The sequence below is a fragment of the Buteo buteo genome, chromosome 25, assembly GCF_964188355.1.
Source record: "Buteo buteo chromosome 25, bButBut1.hap1.1, whole genome shotgun sequence".
Classification (NCBI taxonomy): Eukaryota; Metazoa; Chordata; class Aves; order Accipitriformes; family Accipitridae; genus Buteo; species Buteo buteo.
In genome coordinates this window covers 13,590,568-13,601,604 of record NC_134195.1, presented here as the reverse complement: position 1 = coordinate 13,601,604, position 11,037 = coordinate 13,590,568, and positions in this window count along the sequence as shown.

Here is an 11,037-nt window from a genome sequence, read left to right as displayed (position 1 = left end):
TCAGGACTGTAATACGTATATTGTGTGATGGATTTCCATGGAAGGTATTACCAAATGTAGTAGCTGCCCTTAGAAAATAAGCACAATAGCTTTTCATTTGCTGGTTATTTTAGCACACGGTCAAAGAGTGAAAAGAATTTAATACCTCTGTTGCTTAATCTGGAACTCTGACATTTCTATAGCCGATGACAAATGATTTTCCAGGCACATTTCTGAGTTTATTTAAACTGAGAGGTAGCTGTTATCTTTCTGAAATGTCAGAATACTTGTCTGAGGAATACAGATACTCCTCTCCTTTAAGTGGCATTAAGTATGTGAGAGCAGGACGCACAGGGTCAAATACAGACCTCTGTGCAATAAACAACTTCCAGGTCATAAACCATCTCTTTATATAAGTATCCCAAAAGTTTTCAGCATGTTTTTGTCTTGACCTTTTAAGACAGGCAATAGTACTTCTGCTTGCTAGGCAACTGATTTTTGCTCATCTCTTGAGAGGTTAAAATGAAATAGCAGTGATTTTTTACCACTGCTTCAGAGGACTGCAGAAAAAAAGTTATTTAATCAGAAAGCATAGCTTCAGGAAATTACCAACTGCTATTATGAAAATAACCGAAAATATTTCAGAATCCCCCACCATTACAATTGGGACTGCTTGCCAGTGTACCATTTTAATGATAATTTTGAGAGGAGATGAAGCCTGACAACACGTATCATGACAGGGAAATCAGAGTTGCATCCAGAGAGAGCAATTTCAGGCAGGAGGCAGTGGGAGAGTTTCACAGTTCCTTTCAGATAAGAAACGTAAGCAACATACAAATGCGAAAAATAAATTAAAATGCAATGTAAAAACTTCTCTCCTCAGTAAGGTAGTGAAGAAAATCCCCCACAAAATGTACCTAAAACTTGCTGTGGATGTGTGTTTTCCCACTGTCATCACTGGAGCTTCCTGTGACTTTGACAATAAAACCCAGAACCAAAAGCTATGAATGATTTAGTAATGCTGAGTGAAGTGACTATGCATGTTTTATAAATATTCATTAAGACAGATTTAGCTAAGCTGCCAAAATCATTGATTTCAATGGGGAGAGCAGGCTTCTGTTTGACCCCCGAGTAACAGGGAGAAAAGGAACTTCCTTACTTATAAGTAATAATAAAACATTTAAATCCAAAGTTCATACAAAGTCTAATCATATTCCCATCTTCATACAGACTTTGCTTTTGCAGGGTACTGTGCAAGCTTCCCGTTCTCAGATGAACTGTGCAAAACTGCATCAGTGTATCTGCCTAACAAATGTTCCCCGAAGAACCATGAAGATCCGGACAGTGTTTGCACGGGCATCCCGGTAGCTTGCACGCATCGTCTGTGCCCTCAGCGCCCGATTCACGGCCGTAACCTCCTTCCTTCCGCGCTCAGCTCGAGCGATGGGCAGGCTGGTCGAGGCTGCAGAAGCAGGCGTCTGGCTCGGGGGGTCTGCGCTGCAGTCTTCGTCATCAAGACGGCAGTCATCACGCACGGTCATTCGCTGCTTGCCCTTCCCCAGCCTGGAAAAGACCCCTACGGAGCAAGACGTGCCTTTGAACTGAAGCGAGAAGATGGACAACAAGGCGCAGAGTGTTCCTGGGTTTGCCGAAAATGTTTTACTTACCAAACGGCACAGCCGTGGCGGGCTGAGAGACCTTTAGCAGAGAGGAACTGTGGAACAGGAAATCTGGGCTCGTTTCGCTGTGCACGTCAGGCTGCGGCCAAAACCAGAGTAGCTGTGCTAACATGTGAAAAGTCATCTGATAAAAGGCTGCTGCCAAAGAGGCACAACTCGGAGGAGGAATAGCCTCAATACGTTCGTTTTCTTGGTTTTGGTTCCAGAAGATGCCTCTGTCTCATGACTGTAATAATACTCAATCATCATTCTATAATTAAGGGCTTTTCGTGTTATCATCTGTAGAACTGATTACTTTGGGCTATACCGTGCTCATGCTGAGCTTCCTGGCAAAATTCCCACTGACATCAGTAAGGGAAGGATTGGACCTTTCCTCAGCAGTTTACCGCTATTGTTTGACAATACCATGCTTTTCAGACAGTTTGCAGTGGAGATTAAATATTTAGATTCTTAATTCTTGGAATATTAAAATGGCACTGTAGAGATAACATGCTGTTTCTCAGAAGCCTGAGTTTGTTCTGGTCATTATTGCTTCCAAGGAATATAACACCAAAGCAAGGCATGAACACGTATGAAAAAGATTTTACCCAAGAGGCTGAAAATGATAGACTCTTAAGGCATGAAAAATAGGAAGGAAGATGAAAGATTTTATATTGCAGATGATATAGCAACATTCGCTTGCTTTTTCTTACAGTAAAAAAATAACTAATTAGGCAGTCAAACCCACTAAAACTTCAAAAGATAATACACCCACAGATTTATTCATTATTTTTAAAAAACGTACTTCCATCTTTTTAGCCAAGTTTTGCCATTAACTCTGATGGCACCGGCATGCCCAGGAGATTAGTAGGATCTGAAAAAGCATTGGACATTTATAGGGATAGCCAGAGCACACATGATATGAGCTCTATAAGCTCTTGTTTGTGAAGGTTAAGAGCTTGCTTTTCGAGTATTGAATTTATGTAATTCATTTTGATTTGAGCTGGAGTTCAGGGCGTGCAGCGGTGTTAGGGAACAGACCTTCACTTCCCGTCACAAGGGCCGAGTGCCTCTGTATTCAGATATTCTTGCTTTTCATAATTTGCACTGCAGTAGCAATTAAGGGACACCATTACAGACAACGATCCCATTGTACTAGAAATAACAGTTGTTCATTACTCCGGAGGCCTTCGACTCTAAAGCCAAGGCAATTATTGGAGACAGTTTATTGAGAAGCGAAGAGCAAATTCCCGTGGTGCCTGTCTTTTGGCACCAAGCGCAGGTGCCTGGACGCGGAGGCCGCTCTGTGGAGTCCCTCCGGTGGCGGAGGAGCCCCCGTGTTGGGCAAGGGGACGGTGCAGCTTTCCCTCTAGGGACCGTGTCGGTCGGGGCCGGGGAGCCCGGCCCGCTCGCGTGGGGGACAGGGCGAGCACCGGGCTGTGTTGGGTAGGAAACGCGTCGTTGCCAAACGGTATTTCTCCTTCCTTACGGCAAAGCTTTTGTTGCAGTTCCCTGTCAGGAGACCGGCAGGATATTCTGTGCTGCAGATGGAGTTTTGAGGGAACGAGGCGTCTGTGAGTGTGTTCAGGAGAGCTGGTCGCCTCTGAGGCATCTCCGTGAGGGTGTCGCAGGGGACATCCCACCCGAGCACCCGGTGTCCACCCATGGAGGAGCAGGTGAAGGCGTTGCAGAGACGGGTCGGGGAGTGTGTATGTTTCCGTGTTTCTTAAGGACTATGCTTCACAAATACTTCCAAAAAGGTCCGACTGTAACTAACAGTTGCAGGAATGTTCCAAATATGGCGGACGTCGCGTGGATTTTTGCGGCTCCGTCTGCGCTAGGTCAGCGGAAGCAGGCTGGAGGAAAAGGGAGCTGGTACTCCAGGGGGTTTTACTTTGGACCAGCTCGATGGCATGGCCTGAATACCCGCGCGCCCGAGGAGGGTCTCATGGAGGGCCTCCCTCTTCTGCCGCAGCCCAGACGGCTCCGGGGTGCGAGCCGGGCAGGCTGCTGGGCCGGGCGGGAGCTCTGCCTCCAGAAGAGAGCTCCTTCGTCGGAGAGAAAAGACTCCTGAAGGCGCACCGCCCGGTGCCCGCGCTCCCACGTGCACGAATTGCGTTGTCAGAAATACGCTGAAAATTTGGTTTTACGCATGGCGCTTCAGCTGGCACATCTCCTCTGTGAGCTGATGCACTGAGCCATTTTTCAAGAGGCACGGCAGTCTGAAGCACAGCGTAAGACCCAGGGCTACGCTGCTTCTAATCCTAGCTCTCCCCTTAAATGCACACCTCTCCTTGTCCCTCATTCCATCTGCTTACTCGCCTCACTTGCATTTTATGAGGATTCAGTTTTGCACGTTAGTGTGCAGAGATGTGAAGGTTTCCATATAACTAGGCACTGTAAAAAAAAATAATCCAAATACAGTAATAAAGCTGCTTTGTCATCATACTAATGTAAAGGAAGAAAGAAAGGAAGGAAGGAGGTGAGAAGGAAAGACAAACCGCATGGTCAGGATATTGTCAAAGAGAAGAGGTGCTGAAAGGTGTCAAAACTTAGCTAGTAAAACAATAGTGGCTGGAAAAGTTTACTGTCAGCAAATAATATTTTTTTTTTTCAAAATGCAAACTTTTCCACAGTGCTGAAAATCTCACCCCAACATCCTTGTTCAACATCAAAATATTCTGGTTTGTGAATTGGAAGTGTTTAATTTTCCTATTCCTTTCACATTGACTTTGCAATCGTATTGGAATACGAAATTAAATAGTACAATATGTTCCTACTAGATGCTGCAGATATTGATAAATGTAGGGCAGTGTTTTGACAATATGTATATTTAATACCTGAGAATCATAGTTTTTCAGAATTTTTCTCTGAGAGGAATTTGAATTTTTTTTATTCTGATTCAGCATGAAAACAAATGTTGAAATGTTAGCATTTCCCTGAGAGTGGAAATTCTTAGCAGCTGTAATTATAATTATCCTAAATAATTTTATTTCTGAAGCCAAATAGAGCAATGGCAGCTAGAATATGCAAGCCTACATATTGTAGGCTATTGGTATTCACAGCATATGCTTTTCATTTGAGCAATTTTCCTTAATTTTTATTTTCTTCTTGTGTATGTGACTTATGCAAGACACATTTATTCTAATATAGCTTTTAGTCATTTAAATCTTTTGCTCCATTGTTTCTAACATCAGACATCTTGACACTGGGATCTTAGCAAAGCATAAAATGGCTCTAATTTTATAAGCTAACGTTTGACATGTTTCTTTCTTGGTTAGGTTATGAGAGTAGAGAAAAATAGACTATTGATATTCAAAGAAAAGTAAGTATGGAAAGTTTAAGATTTTTCCAGTAAACTGTTCAAGTATGAGCTCAAGTCTTTTTTTGTATACAAGACTCTTTTTTTCTTATGTATTGCCTCTCTTTGTATGACTATGTCTAGAGATAGTCACATCCGCAGGTGAGAGCTGAGAGGATTTAAGGGGAAGAACAGGCCGTCTGGAACATTTTTTTCAGTTTATACATTTACAACGTGATTTAGCTGTACCTGCCAGCTCTGCAGCTTGACGCTGGCTACACAAGTCAATTGGCATTTTTCTAGCTGCTGTCCCATGGGATTTATGGTTCTGCAGGCCAAATCCGCCTTCCAGTTACACCTCTGCAACACCAACGACAGTGCATGGTGTTGCACGAGGGTAATGGAAGATAACATTTGGCCTGCAGTTATGTGGAATCATGTGATGCTTTTATTTAATTTTTATTTTTTTCCTAGGGTCACTTTCTGGAGCAAAACCACAGCTTAATTACAGGGCACTGTGGTCAGTAAATAAATCTGAGACTCAAAGGTGGTGTTGCAGAGATTAGCGATAAAGCAGAGCAATCCCAGTTTGGTGGAGAGATCCTCTACAGCGTTTACATTTTAGTTATCACTGGTTTTTTTCGTTCTTGGGAAACCTGCCCCAAAAGCAGGCTGGCCACTCAGAGGGCTGAAAAGGCTCCCAAGGCTTTAGAAGATGAAGGATTGGCTCCCAGGTTGCTCAAAGACACCACTAGAGAGAAAACAAGGCCTTTTCATTACGATCAGTGGAGGGAAATGTTTTTGTGTTGGGACGGTGATTTCGGCTGCTGTTTTGTTTTCTGTTTGTCATCTACTGTTACAGACCCAAAAGGGTGCTGGGTATTTCCAGGCAGCCCTCCCTCCCCAGCCTCCCTTCTTCAATATTCTCGAATATTCTGCCCACCTCTGCCCTTTCTTTTCATGTTGCTGTTGGGTGTTGTGTCCAAAGAGAACCAAAGCCTACCGACATGTGTTTCACAAACTTGCTGGGCTTTGAGTCTTGCCCTTCACGCGTTACCAGAGAAAATTCTCAGCCTGAGCATTTTAAGTACTTGTAAAGATATTAACAGCTGCAAACTAGCTTTTGACAGAAGGTTTGCAGCCTGGCCGTAGCACCAGGACTTTCATGGAAATAGTTGGCAGTATGGGCCATGAGACCGTGCAGCCCCTCTCTCCTTCCTTGAGCTGGACCGTATCCACTGCTGGGGTTTTTACCACTCTGCGACACAGAAAATGACAGGTGAAGTTGAAACTTCATTTTAAGCCTTAAACTTCTCATGTCACTTGACTATACCTTCTAATGAAAGTGATTTATGATACTGGCTTTGCCCTCCTTGGTCTGCTAGGAGACAAAGCAATGCCTGACAGGGGTATCCATCTTCATTGCTGCTATTTTGATTGGAATTGGTGGGTGCTAAAGATGCAGGAGACAGTAACGGTGCCTTTTGGAATATTAGGAGGTGAAGAAATATACTTGAGGAACTGGCAGATTATCAGAGGGGAAAAAAAAATGGGAAAAAAATCTCTGCTAGGAAATCAATGTTTGTTTGCTGACTCTACTAATTAGTCCATAGGGGTTTTGTCATGTAATTGTCACTAGATATATTTCTTTCTAGGTGCATACTAAGGCTTATTTCTTAGATTGGAATATTTTCAATGAGTTTATTCTATAACCAAATAAAAAAGGACACTGACAAATAGGGAAAGTCTAAAATTTTGCAAACCCACTAAGTATCACAAAATTACTACAGGAGGATTTTTTCTGCTTTCCGGACTGCCTGTGATACTGGCAGAGCTGTCTGGCAATTGGGAGTGCTTGGTGTTCTGGTAGTGACCCTCCTCCCTCCCAGCCAGCTCCTTGGAAGACTCCCTGCACGGAGACCCGCGAGCACGGGTTTGGGTTCCTCTGTAGGGATGTCGGAGGCAGCAGCCTTCTGCTGGAAGTGCAGGTACAAGGCAAAGAAGAAAGAAAGATAAACAAAAGCTTTGCAGGGAGTGGGTTGAAGCAAGGAGACGATGTAATAAATAAATGACTAGGTAGACGAGGTGCCACACTTCTTTCTCGTTTCCAAGCTCTGCCTAGGAAGGCTGGTAAATAAAACCAGTCAATCCGTGGAGCGATTTGTAGACAAGAAAATGAGTTAATGTGCAGCAGAGAGTGGAGCTGATGGACAGAGACTGTGTGCGCCATCACTACCTGCTTGCTCATTTTCCCCTGAAACAAATATGTCCTATCATCATTAATGATAATTTCTGGAGGCACTGGACAGAGGTGATTAAATCACTCCACACTTCAGATTCATGTGGTTTTTAGTCACTAATAATCTGGATTAGTTTTTGATTAGTGGCTGCAAGTTATCAAGAAATGTATCTTCAGGGCAGTGAAACCTATTCTCCTTTCTCTTGTAAATGTGGAATAAACTTGAAGTCAGTAGTATGCCACTGATGCGTAGCAAGCTTAATTGAAGGTAAAATGATTTCTATTTGCAGGCACGATGCTAATACTGAAAGAAGAGCAAAGTTCCCCTTTGTGCAGGAGGCCTGAATATGCAGCAAAAAGATCACCTCCCAAGCCCTCAAAATGATGTACTTCTTGGCCCTTTCTAAAGGGGTGAACGAATTTCATTCCAAGGACACAAACCAACCACATATAAAAACATCCAGTTGGTTGGCTTTTCTGCTGGAATCATTGTAGTATGTATAAATGGAAACTGGTTGGTCTGGGAGCAAAGAAAACCCAAGCTAAAGTACATGTACTAAGTAGGACCATCATCCAGTGCAATGATCAGAATAATGGCTTGAGGTTATTAAGGGAAAATCATTGAAACTATCAGCCTAGTGCATAACAAAAAAAGCAAACAAGATAATAGATTGCAATAGATTGCTCTATGTAAGCAAGAAAATAACAGAGCGCACATCTGATTCGTGGTATATGGAAAAATGTATTTTTGGGGGAAAAAACCTGAAGCATCTGTACACTCAACAGGTGTGTTCATTTTCACATATGATATAGTTTGCAGCTTGTGTATCATGTGTACATCAAGTGTTTGCTTTTAGAAAGTTATATTGATTGATTTTTTATCTTTTTAGAAAAACCATTGCAGTACATACTATTAGCATAGTGAATGACACAGCAAAAACAAGAGAGAAGTAATCAGCATGGTTTCCCCCCCAGCAGGAATAAATCATTATAACTATAAATCAAACAAGTTATTACAGGGCTTAAACAGCCCTGAAAATTCCAAGTAGCAGCAGTAGATAATTAAAGAGGAAAAGTTGAGACCAAGCCTTATATTTAAAATGTTTCAAGAACTAATTGCAAATACCTTTATTTTCTTTCTTTTTTTTCTGTTCTCACTCGCTCTCTCAAGTGGCAAACAATAGTAATCGGAAGAAGAAAGTGCAGAAAAAATATTACTTACAAATTGTCCTTAGCAGCATAGTGGCCTAACCAGTGAAGGGGTGATGTGGTCCCAGAGTATGGCCGGAGAACGGCACAGATGGAGAGCTGTTGTGTGCTGATGAGCGAGCAAATGCTGTCGAAGGCATTTTGCGGCATTAGGTAAGGTTCTGGCTCGTCTCTACCAGCAGTACCGATCTTCTTACTCTCAGCATGTGAAGAGATTTCACACTCTAAAGCCAGGGCTGGATGGCTGTAATGAGGTGCGCCAGTGCTGGAGACAGCCGACAGAGCCCGGGAGCAGAATTTTAGGAAAACATTCTAGTGCAGTTGTCATCTGTATATTCATGTGATCTCGCAGTTAAAAATAGGGAAGAGCGCGGCACGGTATGACTAGCCAATTCTGTGCAGGCCTTAACAAGAACATCTCTTGTCCGTGGTTCACTTAATGCTCGTACTTTAATCTCTGCCTAGTTTTACACTTGCAGCTTCGCGTTGTAAATATATGAAATACCCTTTATACCGACACCTCTTTCTGTGTATCAGTCTCAGTTACATTAATAGACACTCCATAGTACACTTTGAACAGGAGGTGTCTAAATAAAAGTTAACAGATTGTGTTGTGTCGTGAACTCCCTCTGAAGAGACATGAAAGATCTTTTACAGTAAACAGGAAATGAGTAAGACAAAAAAGCAGTATATAAAATAATAAGTGGTTTAAAGATAGACTGGGAATTTTGCTTTCCTGTCTCATAGTACAGAAATAAAGGGCTATGCAATGAAATTAGAAGGTGGTAAATTATAAAAAGGTTAAAATATTTTGTGACACAATGTATGTAATCATATACATGAAACAGCACAACTAGAATAGACTTAACAAAATTGAAAAGTAATTTGGAGAATTGTCTACATATCAAATATATCTGAAGAGACAATTAATGTCAGCAAGACAAAAAATGGATATGAAATCTTCAGGATTTTAGTCTAACGACCATTCCTAAATATCAGTGTAATAGGTGGAGATGAGAAGGAAAGTGGGAGATTACCATGTAGGAAGTTATGTGTTGAGAAGACTTTAAACTTCCCTCTGAGATACCTGGTCCTGGTCATTTTAACAGATATTTACAAATCTGTGCTGATCTTCCGTCTTATCCAATGTGACTGTTCAGTGCTTGATCCCATCCCTGAACTACAGATCATGCATTCATCCCTCTGCATTTCTGAAGCTAAGTAAAATTTTCTTTCATAACATCATGATTTAAATTAACCTTTTGATTAGAGCAAGAAAAGTTAGTAATTAAATAGAGGGAAAAACTAAACCTGCAGGTAAAAAAGCCATTTCTTTGGGCTTGACTACAGGCAAATTTATGCCCTTTTCTGTAAATAAACTGTATTTTGATTAAGCAGTCAAGTTCTCTTTCGGTTTGTACTCTCCTTATTTAATCAACAACAGCAAGAGCGATAGAATCAGATCGTTGATTGCTATTGATAGCTTATTGTAAACAGTTGGTTGCAAGGCAATGCAAAACAAGGCCACGATTGATATTGTGACAAACAAAAAACAAGGAAAGCCAGATGCAAAATGGTAGGTTTTACCTTGATTCCTCCTTGAAAAAAAATACTTAAACAGAGTGAATTGGCTGTTAATAATCTCATTATTAGGAAGCAAAACCCCAAAGAAAGACAGGCTGGCCACAAGCAAGATGGGTGCAAGACCCAACATGCAAGTTGCAGGAAACCCCCTTGTTTTGCAATTAGAAACCCAGCCAGCGAAATCGTGAGCATAAAGCCACTCATCCTGTACGTAATGTATGGTTTTGGTTGCTTGCTTTTCTTTAATCTGGAACAGTAGTAAAGGCTCTTGGGTTTACACTTCTGATAGATAAAAAACCTGTTTGCTAAGGCTTGCAACTTGAACATGTGGTTTCCAGGAGAATTTGCTCTCCGCCTTTAATTTTTGTGTAACAAGTGCATGATATAGCCAATATAACTCTTTTATTCAAAGTAGTAACGATGCTGTAATGTGATTTATATAGAAAAAGATACCTACTCTTTTGAAGAAAGAAGTAACAGCATAAACCAGCCCCTTTAAACACTTTCCTAGTAAGTCCTGGGTGCAGGAAATGCCATTCCCCTTCCACATGCTTAATGACATTTCAAAATGTTATCTGTCTGTACACATAAACATGCATATACTTTTACAATATATATGTATATTCTGTCTTTTATTAGGAGAAGTTGTCTAAACTCACTTTAGTAATGCAGACCTTGGATAAATCTGCTTTGAAGTGAAGTCAGGGGGTAGAAAAACATCTTCTAGCTGGGATTGTGGAATAAAATGTTCTGCAATGCTAAAGCAGCTTATCCTAAACTTATCAATTAACAGTCAGAGTGACACATAGTGGATCACTGGGTGATGGTCTTTTGCAAGTTTCTAGAAAAAAACCAGCCTAGTTTTAAGAAGTAGCTTTAAAGATTGCAGCTCCACTTACTTGAATTATTGGTTGGTTTGGATTAAGGCCTTTTACTAGATGAAAAATACTTGTTATAAAACAGTCTTAAATCTTAGTTTTAAAAGCTTCTTATGCATGTGAACTACCTATGTCATTTCATAATGTCATGCTGGTACTTAAAAGCATACTCTTACACAAAAAAACCCC